This window comes from Mustelus asterias, chromosome 26 (genome assembly GCF_964213995.1).
Source record: "Mustelus asterias chromosome 26, sMusAst1.hap1.1, whole genome shotgun sequence".
Lineage (NCBI taxonomy): Eukaryota > Metazoa > Chordata > Chondrichthyes > Carcharhiniformes > Triakidae > Mustelus > Mustelus asterias.
Window position 1 is genome coordinate 33,352,363 of NC_135826.1, and position 12,785 is coordinate 33,365,147.

Consider the following 12,785-nt stretch of genomic DNA (forward strand, 5'->3'; position numbering starts at 1 on the left):
TGTGTCCTCTAGTTCTGGTTTCCCTTCAAAGTGGAAAGAATCTCTCTACCTCTACCCTATCCAGCCCCTTCATTATCTTATATGTCTCTATAAGATCACCCTTCAGCCTTCTAAACTCCAACGAGTACAGACCCAATCTGTTCAATCTCTCCTCATAAGCTACACCCCTCATCTCCGGTGTCAACCTGGTGAACCTTCTCTGCACTCCCTCCAAGGCCAATATATCCTTTCGCAAATAAGGGGACCAAAACTGCACACAGTACTCCAGTTGCGGCCTCACCTGGGCAAGAGCTAATTGGTAGTTACTTTAATCAGCCAGCACATACTGTAATAGAGCCAAATGATTCACTCTCAAAGAGTTCATGTCCAGCTCAGATATCAAAGGGATTTGATTGATTCACCGATGGATTACACCAATATATAACTAGTTGTTGAGCAATATTTGACTGGCCTGCTGTGGCCAGACTTCGAATAATTTTGGAAGCCTTCGGCAGGCACTTCCATTTGACGTGCTTTTGCCTTCACCCGTCCATACCTCTCCTGGGAGGAGAGCCAGAGCCTGGGTCACACCAATTGACCAGCCTACTTGTGCAGTCCAGTTGCCTTGCCTATTTGAACAGGAGCCCCAACTGTGAATGATTGTAGGCTACTTCAGGGAAAATAGGGCAGGTGGGTGGATGTCACCAGGGATGAGACCAGCTTATGGCTTCCATGTCGGGTTTTTGGTGCCTTATTTAAAATTCAGCTGGATATATATGCAGTCTGGAGGGGCAGCTTGGGTTCAAATAGGGCGCTGTTTTGAGATATTAATATCAGAAAATAAATCTGCTTGGCATTATTGAATATAGCGAGGTAAAAATTCTATCCAGGCCAATGATTCACCACACATAAATATTGAGACCAACTTCAGCAAGTTGAAACATGCTATTCTCTGTCGAAACAGACTGCTTCAGGAAAAAAGGTTCATGTTTTTACCATGTATGAATGAATTTTATTTTTTTTCAGCAGCTTCGGGAAATACTAAATCAGGAAAAGCCAAAGATACAAGTTTGCGAAATGTTCCAACAGCAGAATCACCAGAGAGATCATCTGGAAATAGCAAAATGCCAAATGTTCTGGGAGCATACCGTACACATGCAGAAAAAACATCCACAAATACTCTGACACTAAATGAGAAGATAACATTGGTCAAACTTTCAGCAAAACATAAAGGGATAGGAATGGTAAAACAAGCTTTATGTAAACAAAAATTACACGGAAATCAAAAGGGAACAAACAACCCAAACTCCAAAGGGACAGACAAATCTCCAAAAAACAATCCAAACATGAAAGGGTCAGGAGATTTTCCAGCAGACAATCCAAACCGACAAGGAAGAGGAGAACTTCCAACAAACAATCCAAACTCGAAAGGGACGGAAAAATCTCCAACAAACAATCCAAACTCAAAAGGAAGAGAAAAATCTCCAACAAACAATCCAAACTCGAAAGAGACAGAAAAATCTCCAACAAACAATCCAAACTCGAAAGGAAGAGAAAAATCTCCAAAAAACAATCCAAACTCGAAAGAGACAGAAAAATCTCCAACAAACAATCCAAACTCAAAAGGGAGAGAAAAATCTCCAACAAACAATCCAAACTCGAAAGAATCAGAAAAATCTCCAACAAACAATCCAAACTCGAAAGGGACAGAAAAATCTCCAACAAACAATTCAAACTCGAAAGGAAGAGAAAAATCTCCAACAAACAATCCAAACTCAAACGAATCAGAAAAATCTCCAACAAACAATCCAACCTCAAAAGAGGCAGGAAAATCTCCAACAAACAATCCAAACTCGAAAGGGACAGAAAAACCTCCAAAAAACAATCCAAACCCAAAAGAGACAGAAAAATCTCCAACAAACAATCCAAACTCGAAAGAGACAGAAAAATCTACAACAAACAATCCAAACTCAAAAGGGACAGAAAAATCTCCAACAAACAATCCAAACTCGAAAGAGACAGAAAAATCTCCAACAAACAATCCAAACTCAAAAGGGACAGGAAAATCTCCAACAAACAATCCAAACTCAAAAGAGACAGAAAAATCTCCAACAAACAATCCAAACTCAAAAGAGACAGAAAAATCTCCAACAAACAATCCAAACTCGAAAGAGACAGAAAAATCTCCAACAAACAATCCAAACTCAAAAGAATCAGAAAAATCTCCAACAAACAATCCAAACTCAAAAGAATCAGAAAAATCTCCAACAAACAATCCAAACTCAAAAGAGACAGAAAAATCTCCAACAAACAATCCAAACTCGAAAGGAAGAGAAAAATCTCCAACAAACAATCCAAACTCAAAAGAGACAGAAAAATCTCCAACAAACAATCCAAACTCAAAAGAGACAGAAAAATCTCCAACAAACAATCCAAACTCGAAAGAGACAGAAAAATCTCCAACAAACAATCCAAACTCGAAAGAGACAGAAAAATCTCCAACAAATAATCCAAACTCGAAAGAGACAGAAAAATCTCCAAAAAACAATCCAACCTCAAAAGAGACAGAAAAATCTCCAACAAACAATCCAAACTCAAAAGAGACAGAAAAATCTCCAACAAATAATCCAAACTCGAAAGAATCAGAAAAATCTCCAACAAACAATCCAAACTCAAAAGAATCAGAAAAATCTCCAACAAACAATCCAAACTCAAAAGGGACAGAAAAATCTCCAACAAACAATCCAAACTCGAAAGAATCAGAAAAATCTCCAACAAACAATCCAAACTCGAAAGGGACAGAAAAATCTCCAACAAACAATTCAAACTCGAAAGGAAGAGAAAAATCTCCAACAAACAATCCAAACTCAAACGAATCAGAAAAATCTCCAACAAACAATCCAACCTCAAAAGAGGCAGGAAAATCTCCAACAAACAATCCAAACTCGAAAGGGACAGAAAAACCTCCAAAAAACAATCCAAACCCAAAAGAGACAGAAAAATCTCCAACAAACAATCCAAACTCGAAAGAGACAGAAAAATCTACAACAAACAATCCAAACTCAAAAGGGACAGAAAAATCTCCAACAAACAATCCAAACTCGAAAGAGACAGAAAAATCTCCAACAAACAATCCAAACTCAAAAGGGACAGGAAAATCTCCAACAAACAATCCAAACTCAAAAGAGACAGAAAAATCTCCAACAAACAATCCAAACTCAAAAGAGACAGAAAAATCTCCAACAAACAATCCAAACTCGAAAGAGACAGAAAAATCTCCAACAAACAATCCAAACTCAAAAGAATCAGAAAAATCTCCAACAAACAATCCAAACTCAAAAGAATCAGAAAAATCTCCAACAAACAATCCAAACTCAAAAGAGACAGAAAAATCTCCAACAAACAATCCAAACTCGAAAGGAAGAGAAAAATCTCCAACAAACAATCCAAACTCAAAAGAGACAGAAAAATCTCCAACAAACAATCCAAACTCAAAAGAGACAGAAAAATCTCCAACAAACAATCCAAACTCGAAAGAGACAGAAAAATCTCCAACAAACAATCCAAACTCGAAAGAGACAGAAAAATCTCCAACAAATAATCCAAACTCGAAAGAGACAGAAAAATCTCCAAAAAACAATCCAACCTCAAAAGAGACAGAAAAATCTCCAACAAACAATCCAAACTCAAAAGAGACAGAAAAATCTCCAACAAATAATCCAAACTCGAAAGAATCAGAAAAATCTCCAACAAACAATCCAAACTCAAAAGAATCAGAAAAATCTCCAACAAACAATCCAAACTCAAAAGGGACAGAAAAATCTCCAACAAACAATCCAAACTCAAAAGAGACAGAAAAATCTCCAACAAACAATCCAAACTCAAAAGAATCAGAAAAATCTCCAACAAACAATCCAAACTCGAAAGAGACAGAAAAATCTCCAACAAACAATCCAAACTCGAAAGAGACAGAAAAATCTCCAACAAATAATCCAAACTCGAAAGAGACAGAAAAATCTCCAAAAAACAATCCAACCTCAAAAGAGACAGAAAAATCTCCAACAAACAATCCAAACTCGAAAGAGACAGAAAAATCTCGAAACAACAATCCAACCTCAAAAGAGGTAGGAAAATCTCCAACAAACAATCCAAACTCGAAAGGGACAGAAAAACCTCCAACAAACAATCCAAACTCAAAAGAGACAGAAAAATCTCCAACAAACAATCCAAACTCAAAAGGGACAGAAAAATCTCCAACAAACAATCCAAACTCGAAAGGCACAGAAAAATCTCCAACAAACAATCCAAACTCGAAAGGGACAGAAAAATCTCCAACAAACAATCCAAACTCGAAAGGGACAGAAAAATCTCCAACAAACAATCCAAACTCGAAAGGAAGAGAAAAATCTCCAACAAACAATCCAAACTCAAAAGAATCAGAAAAATCTCCAACAAACAATACAAACTCAAAAGAATCAGAAAAATCTCCAACAAACAATCCAAACTCGAAAGGGACAGAAAAATCTCCAACAAACAATCCAAACTCGAAAGGGAAAGAAAAATCTCCAACAAACAATCCAAACTCAAAAGAATCAGAAAAATCTCCAACAAACAATCCAAACTCGAAAGGAAGAGAAAAATCTCCAACAAACAATCCAAACTCAAAAGAATCAGAAAAATCTCCAACAAACAATCCAAACTCAAACGAATCAGAAAAATCTCCAACAAACAATCCAAACTCAAACGAATCAGAAAAATTTCCAACAAACAATCCAAACTCGAAAGAGACAGAAAAACCTCCAAAAAACAATCCAACCTCAAAAGAGACAGAAAAATCTCCAACAAACAATCCAAACTCAAACGAATCAGAAAAATTTCCAACAAACAATCCAAACTCGAAAGAGACAGAAAAACCTCCAAAAAACAATCCAACCTCAAAAGAGACAGTAAAATCTCCAAACAACAATCCAACCTCAAAAGAGGTAGGAAAATCTCCAACAAACAATCCAAACTCGAAAGGGACAGAAAAACCTCCAAAAAACAATCCAAACCCAAAAGAGACAGAAAAATCTCCAACAAACAATCCAAACTCAAAAGAATCAGAAAAATCTCCAACAAACAATCCAAACTCGAAAGGGACAGAAAAATCTCCAACAAACAATCCAAACTCGAAAGGGACAGAAAAATCTCCAACAAACAATCCAAACCCGAAAGAATCAGAAAAATCTCCAACAAACAATCCAAACTCGAAAGAATCAGAAAAATATCCAACAAACAATCCAAACTCGAAAGGGACAGAAAAATCTCCAACAAACAATCCAAACTCGAAAGGAAGAGAAAAATCTCCAACAAACAATCCAAACTCGAAAGAGACAGAAAAATCTCCAAAAAACAATCCAAACTCGAAAGACACAGAAAAATCTCCAACAAATAATCCAAACTCGAAAGAGACAGAAAAATCTCCAAAAAACAATCCAACCTCAAAAGAGACAGACAAATCTCCAACAAACAATCCAAACTCAAAAGAGACAGAAAAATCTCCAAAAAACAATCCAAACTCGAAAGACACAGAAAAATATCCAACAAACAATCCAAACTCGAAAGAATCAGAAAAATCTCCAACAAACAATCCAAACTCGAAAGGAAGAGAAAAATCTCCAACAAACAATCCAAACTCGAAAGAGACAGAAAAATCTCCAACAAACAATCCAAACTCGAAAGGAAGAGAAAAATCTCCAACAAACAATCCTAACTCAAAAGAGACAGAAAAATCTCCAACAAACAATCCAAACTCAAAAGAGACAGAAAAATCTCCAACAAACAATCCAAACTCAAAAGAGACAGAAAAATCTCCAAAAAACAATCCAAACCCAAAAGAGACAGAAAAATCTCCAACAAACAATCCAAACTCAAAAGAGACAGAAAAATCTCCAACAAACAATCCAAACTCGAAAGGGACAGAAAAATCTCCAACAAACAATCCAAACTCGAAAGAATCAGAAAAATCTCCAACAAACAATCCAAACTCGAAAGTATCAGAAAAATCTCCAACAAACAATCCAAACTTGAAAGGAAGAGAAAAATCTCCAACAAACAATCCAAACTCGAAAGAGACAGAAAAATCTCCAACAAATAATCCAAACTCGAAAGGGACAGAAAAATCTCCAACAAACAATCCAAACTCAAAAGAGACAGAAAAATCTCCAACAAACAATCCAAACTCAAAAGAATCAGAAAAATATCCAACAAACAATCCAAACTCAAAAGAGACAGAAAAATCTCCAACAAACAATCCAAACTCGAAAGGAAGAGAAAAATCTCCAACAAACAATCCAACCTCAAAAGAATCAGAAAAATCTCCAACAAACAATCCAACCTCAAAAGAATCAGAAAAATCTCCAAACAACAATCCAAACTCAAAAGAGACAGAAAAATCTCAAACAAACAACCCAAACTCAAAAGAGACAGAAAAATCACCAACAAACAATCCAAACTCAAAAGGGACAGAAAAATCTCCAACAAACAATCCAAACTCGAAAGGAAGAGAAAAATCACCAACAAACAATCCAAACTCAAAAGGGAGAGAAAAATCTCCAACAAACAATCCAAACTCAAAAGGGAGAGGAGAATCTTCCATAAATACTCCAAGACCAAAAGTGAAGGAAACATCTCCAACAAATACTCCAACAACAAATGTGATGGAAACATCTGCAGCAAATACTCCGACAATAAAAGTGATGGAAATGTCTCCAAAAAATACTCCAACACCAAAAGTTGTGGAAACATCTGCAACAAATACCACAACACCAAAAGTGATGGAAGCATCTGCCGCAAATACCCCTACACCAAATGTGATGGAAACACCTGCAACAAATACTCCAACAACAAAAGTTATGGAAACATCTGCAACAAATACTCCAACACCAAAAGTGATGGAAACATCTGCAATAAATACCCCTACACCATATGTGATGGAATCATCTGCAGCAAATACTCCAACATCAAAGATGATTGAAATATCTGCAACAAATATCCCAACACCAAAGATGACAGAAACATTTCGGACAAATACTGCAACAACAAAAGTGATTGAAACATCTGCAACAAATACTCCAACAACAAAAGTTATGAAAACATCTGCAACAAATACCACATCACCAAAAGTGATGGAAACATCTGCAACAAATACCCCTACACCAAATGTGATGAAAACATCTGCAACAAACACTCCAACACCAAAAGTGGTGAAAACATCTGCAGCAAATACTCCGACACCAAAAGTGATTGAAACATCTCCAACAGATACTCCAACCCCAAAGGTGATGAAAACATCTGCAACAAACACTCCAATACCAAAAGTGGTGAAAACATCTGCAGCAAATACTCCGACACTAAAAGTGATGGAAACATCTCCGACAAATATTCCAACAAGAGTAATTGAAACATCTGCAGCAAATATTCCAACCTCAGAAGTGATTGAATCATCTGCAACAAATACCCCAACACCAAAAGTGATGAAGACATCTCCAACAAACATTCCAACAACAAAAGTGATGGAAACATCTGCAGCAAATACTCCAACAACAAAAGTGATGGAAACATCACCAACAAATACTCCAACACAAACAGTGATGGAAACATCTGCAACAAATACTCCAACACCAAAAGTAATAGAAACATCTTCAACATACACTCCAACGCCAAAACTGACTGGAACTTCTACAAAAGAATTTCCAACAACAAAAGTGATGGAAACATCTCCGACAAACAATCCAACAGTAAACGGGAGAGGAAACACTCCAAACATTACTCCAAAATCAAACATGCCTGGAACATCTCCATCAAATACCTCAACACCAAAAGTGATTGAAACATCTCCAACAGATACTCCAACCCCAAAGGTAATGGAAATACCTGCAACAAATACCCCAACACCAAAAGTGGTGGAAACGTCTGCAGCAAATACTCCGACACTAAAAGTGATGGAAACATCTCCGACAAATATTCCAACACGAGTAATTGAAACATCTGCAGCAAATACTCCAACACAAACAGTGATGGAAACATCTGCAACAAATATTCCAACAACAAAAGTAATAGAAACATCTCCAACATACACTCCAACGCCAAAACTGACTGGAACTTCTACAAGAAAATTTCCAACAACAAAAGCGATGGGAACATCTCCGACAAACAATCCAACAGTAAACGGGAGAGGAAATACTCCAAACATTACTCCAAAATCAAAAGTGCCAGGAAAATCTCCATCAAATAACCCAATACCAAAAGTGATTGAAACATCTGCAACAAATACACCAACACCAAAAATGATGGAAACATCTGCAACAAATACTCCAACACAAACAGTAATGGAAACATCTGCAACAAATACACCAACACCAAAAGTAATAGAAACATCTCCAACATACACTCCAATGCCAAAACTGATTGGAACTTCTACGAGAAAATTTCCAACAACAAAAGCGATGGGAACATCTCCGACAAACAATCCAACAGCAAACGGGAGAGGAAACACTCCAAAAATTACTCCGAAACCAAAAGTGCCAGGAAAATCTCCATCAAATAGCCCAACACCAAAAGGGATTGAAACATCTGCAACAAATACTCCAACACCAAAAGTGGTGCAAACATCTGCAGCAAATACTCCAACGCCAAAAGTGTTTGAAACGTCTCCAACAAATACCCCAACACCGAAAGTGATGAAAACATCTCTGACAAAAATTCCAACAACAAGAGTAATTAAAACATCTGCAGCAAATACTTCCACCCCAAAAGTGTTGGAAACATCAGCAACAAACCCGCCATCACCAAAAGTAATGAAAACATCTCCGAGAAATATTCCAACAACAAGAGTAATTGAAACAGCTGTAGCAACTACTCTTACAGCAAGAGCGATGGAAACATCTGCTACCAATACTCCAACATCAAAAATGATGGAAACATTTCCGACAAACAATCCAACAGTAAACGGGAGAGGAAACACTCCAAAAATTACACCTAAACCAAAAGTGCCAGGAAAATCTCCATCAAATACCCCAACACCAAAAGTGATTGAAACACCTGCAACAGATACTCCAACACCAAAAGTGGTGGAGACATCTCCAACATACACTCCAACACCAAAACTGATTGGAACTTCTGCAAAAAAATTTCCAACAATGAAAATGATGGGAACATCGCCGACAAACAATCCAACACTAAACGGGAGAGGAAACACTGCAAAAATTACTCCGAAACCAAAGGTGCCAGGAAAATCTCAATCAAATACTCCAACACCAAAAGTGATTGAAACATCTCCATCAAATATCCCAACACCAAAAGTGATTGAAACATCTGCAACAAATACTCCCACAACAAGAGTAATTGAAACATCTACAACATTGAAAGTGATAGAATCATCTTTGACAAATATTCCAACAAGAGTAATTGAAACATCTGCAGCAAATACACCAACAATGAAAATGATGGAAACATCTGCAACAAATACCCAAACACCAAAAGTGATTGAAACATCTGCAGCAAATACTCCAACACCAAAGGTGATGGAAACGTCTACAACAAATAATCCAGCACCAAAAGTGATGGAAACATCTGCAACCAATACTCCAACAATAAAAGTGATGGGAACATCTCCAACAAACAATCCATCACTAAATGGGAGAGGAAACACTCCAAAAATTACTCCGAAACCAAAAGTGCCAGGAAAATCTCCAACAAATATCCCAACACCAACAGTGACTGAAACATCTGCAACAAATACCCCATCACCAAAAGTAATTGAAACATCTGCAACAAATACTCCAACACCAAAGGTGATGCAAACATTTGCAACAAATACTCTTACAACAAAAATGATGGTAACATCTGCAACAAATACCCCAACATCAAAAATGATTGAAACATCTGCAACAAATACTCCAACACCAAAAGTGTTTGAAATGTCTCCAACAAATACCCCAACACCAAAAGTGATGAAAACATCTCTGACAAATATTCCAACAACAAGAGTAAATGAAACATCTGCAGGAAATACTCCAACCCCAAGAGTGATGGAAACATCTGCAACAAACACCCCATCACCAAAAGTGATGAAAACATCGCCGAGAAATATTCCAACAACAAGAGTAATTGAAACAGCTGAAGCAAATACTCCGACAACAAGAGTGATGGAAACATCTCCAAACAACACTCCAACATCAAAAGTGATGGAAACATCTCCGACAAACAATCCAGCAGTAAACGGGAGAGGAAACACTCCAAAAATTACTCCGAAACCAAAAGTGCCAGGAAAATCTCCATCAAATACCCCAATACCAAAAGTGACTGAAATATCTGTAACAAATACTCCAACACCAAAAGTGATTGAAACATCTGCAACAAATACTCCATCACCAAAAGTGATTGAAACATCTGCAACAAATACTCCAACACCAAAAATGATTGAAACATCTGCAACACCAACTCCAACACCAAAAGTGTTTGAAATGTCTCCAACAAATACCCCAACACGAAAAGTGATGAAAACATCTCCGACAAATATTCCAACAACAAGAGTAATTGAAACAGCTGTAGCAAATACTCCTACAACAAGAGTGATGGAAACATCTCCAACCAATACTCCAACATCAAAAGTGATGGAAACATCTCCGACAAACAATCCAGCAGTAAACGGGAGAGGAAACACTCCAAAAATTACTCCGAAACCAAAAGTGCCAGGAAAATCTCCATCAAATGCCCCAATACCAACAGTGACTGAAACATCTGTAACAAATACGCAAACACCAAAAGTGATGGAAATGTCTGCAGCAAATACTCCAACACCAAAGGCAATGGAAACATCTGCAACAAATACACAGACAAAAAAAATGATGGAAACATCTGCAACAAATACCCCAACACCAAAAGTGGTGGAAACATCTCCAACATACACTCAAATGCCAAAACTGACTGGAACTTCTCCAAGAAAATTTCCAACAACAGAAGTGATGGAAACATCTCCAACAAACAATCCAACAGTAAACGGCAGAGGAAACACTCCAAAAATTACTCTGAAACCAAAAGTGCCAGGAAAATCTCCATCAAATACCCCAATACCAAAAGTGACTGAAACATCTGAAACAAATACCCCAACACCAAAAGTGATGGAAACTTCTCCAACATACACTCCAACACCAAAACTGATTGGAACTTCTCCAAGAAAATTTCCAACAACAGAAGTGATGGGAACATCTCCAACAAACAATCCAACAGTAAACAGGAGAGGAAACACTCCAAATATTACTCCAAATTCAAAAGTGCCAGGAAACTCTCCATCAAATAGCCCAATACCAACAGTGACTGAAACATCTGTAACAAATACTCCAACACCAAAATTGATTGAAACATCTGCAACAAATACTCCAACACCAAAAGTGATTGAAACATCTGCAACAAATACTCCAACACCAAAAATGATTGAAACATCTGCAACAAATATTCCAACACCAAAAGTGATTGAAACATCTTCGACAAATACTCCAACATCAAAAGTGATTGAAACATCTGCAACAAATACTCCAACCCCAAAAGTGATGGAAACATCTGCAACAAACCCGCCATCACCAAAAGTGATGAAAACATCGCCGAGAAATATTCCAACAACAAGAGTAATTGAAACAGCTGAAGCAAATACTCCGACAACAAGAGTGATGGAAACATCTCCAAACAACACTCCAACATCAAAAGTGATGGAAACATCTCCGACAAACAATCCAGCAGTAAACGGGAGAGGAAACACTCCAAAAATTACTCCGAAACCAAAAGTGCCAGGAAAATCTCCATCAAATAGCCCAATACCAACAGTGATTGAAACATCGGCAACAAATACGCCGACACCAAAAGTGGTGGAAACGTCTGCAGCAAATACGCCAACACCAAAGGTGATGGAAACAACTGCAACAAATACACAGACAAAAAAAATGATGGAAACATCTGCAACAAACGCCCCAACACCAAAAGTGGTGGAAACATCTCCAACATACACTCCAACGCCAAAACTGACAGGAACTTCTCCAAGAAAATTTCCAACAACAGAAGTGATGGAAACATCTCCGACAATCAATCCAGCAGTAAACGGGAGAGGAAACACTCCAAAAATTACGCCGAAACCAAAAGTGCCAGAAAAATCTCCATCAAATACCCCAATACCAACAGTGACTGAAACATCTGTAACAATTACTCAGACAAAAAAAATGATGGAAACATCTGCAACAAATACTCCAACATCAAACGTGATTGAAACATCTGCAACAAATACACCATCACCAAAAGTGATTGAAACATCTGCAACAAATACCCCAACACCAAAAGTGATGAAAACATCTCCGACAAATATTCCAACAAGAGTAATTGAAACATCTGCAGCAAATACTCCAACCCCAAAAGTGATGGAAACATCTGCAACAAACCCGCCATCACCAAAAGTGATGAAAACATCTCCGAGAAATATTCCAACAACAAGAGTAGTTGAAACAGCTGTCGCAAATACTCCTACAACAAGAACGATGGAAACATCTCCACCCAATACTCCAACATCAAAAGTGATGGAAACATCTCCGACAAACAATCCAGCAGTAAACGGGACAGGAAACACTCCAAAAATTACTCCGAAACTAAAAGTGCCAGGAAAATCTCCATCAAATAGCCCAATACCAACAGTGACTGAAACATCTGCGACAAATACCCCAACACCAAAAGTGGTGGAAACGTCTCCAACATACACTCCAACGCCAAAGCTGATTGGAACT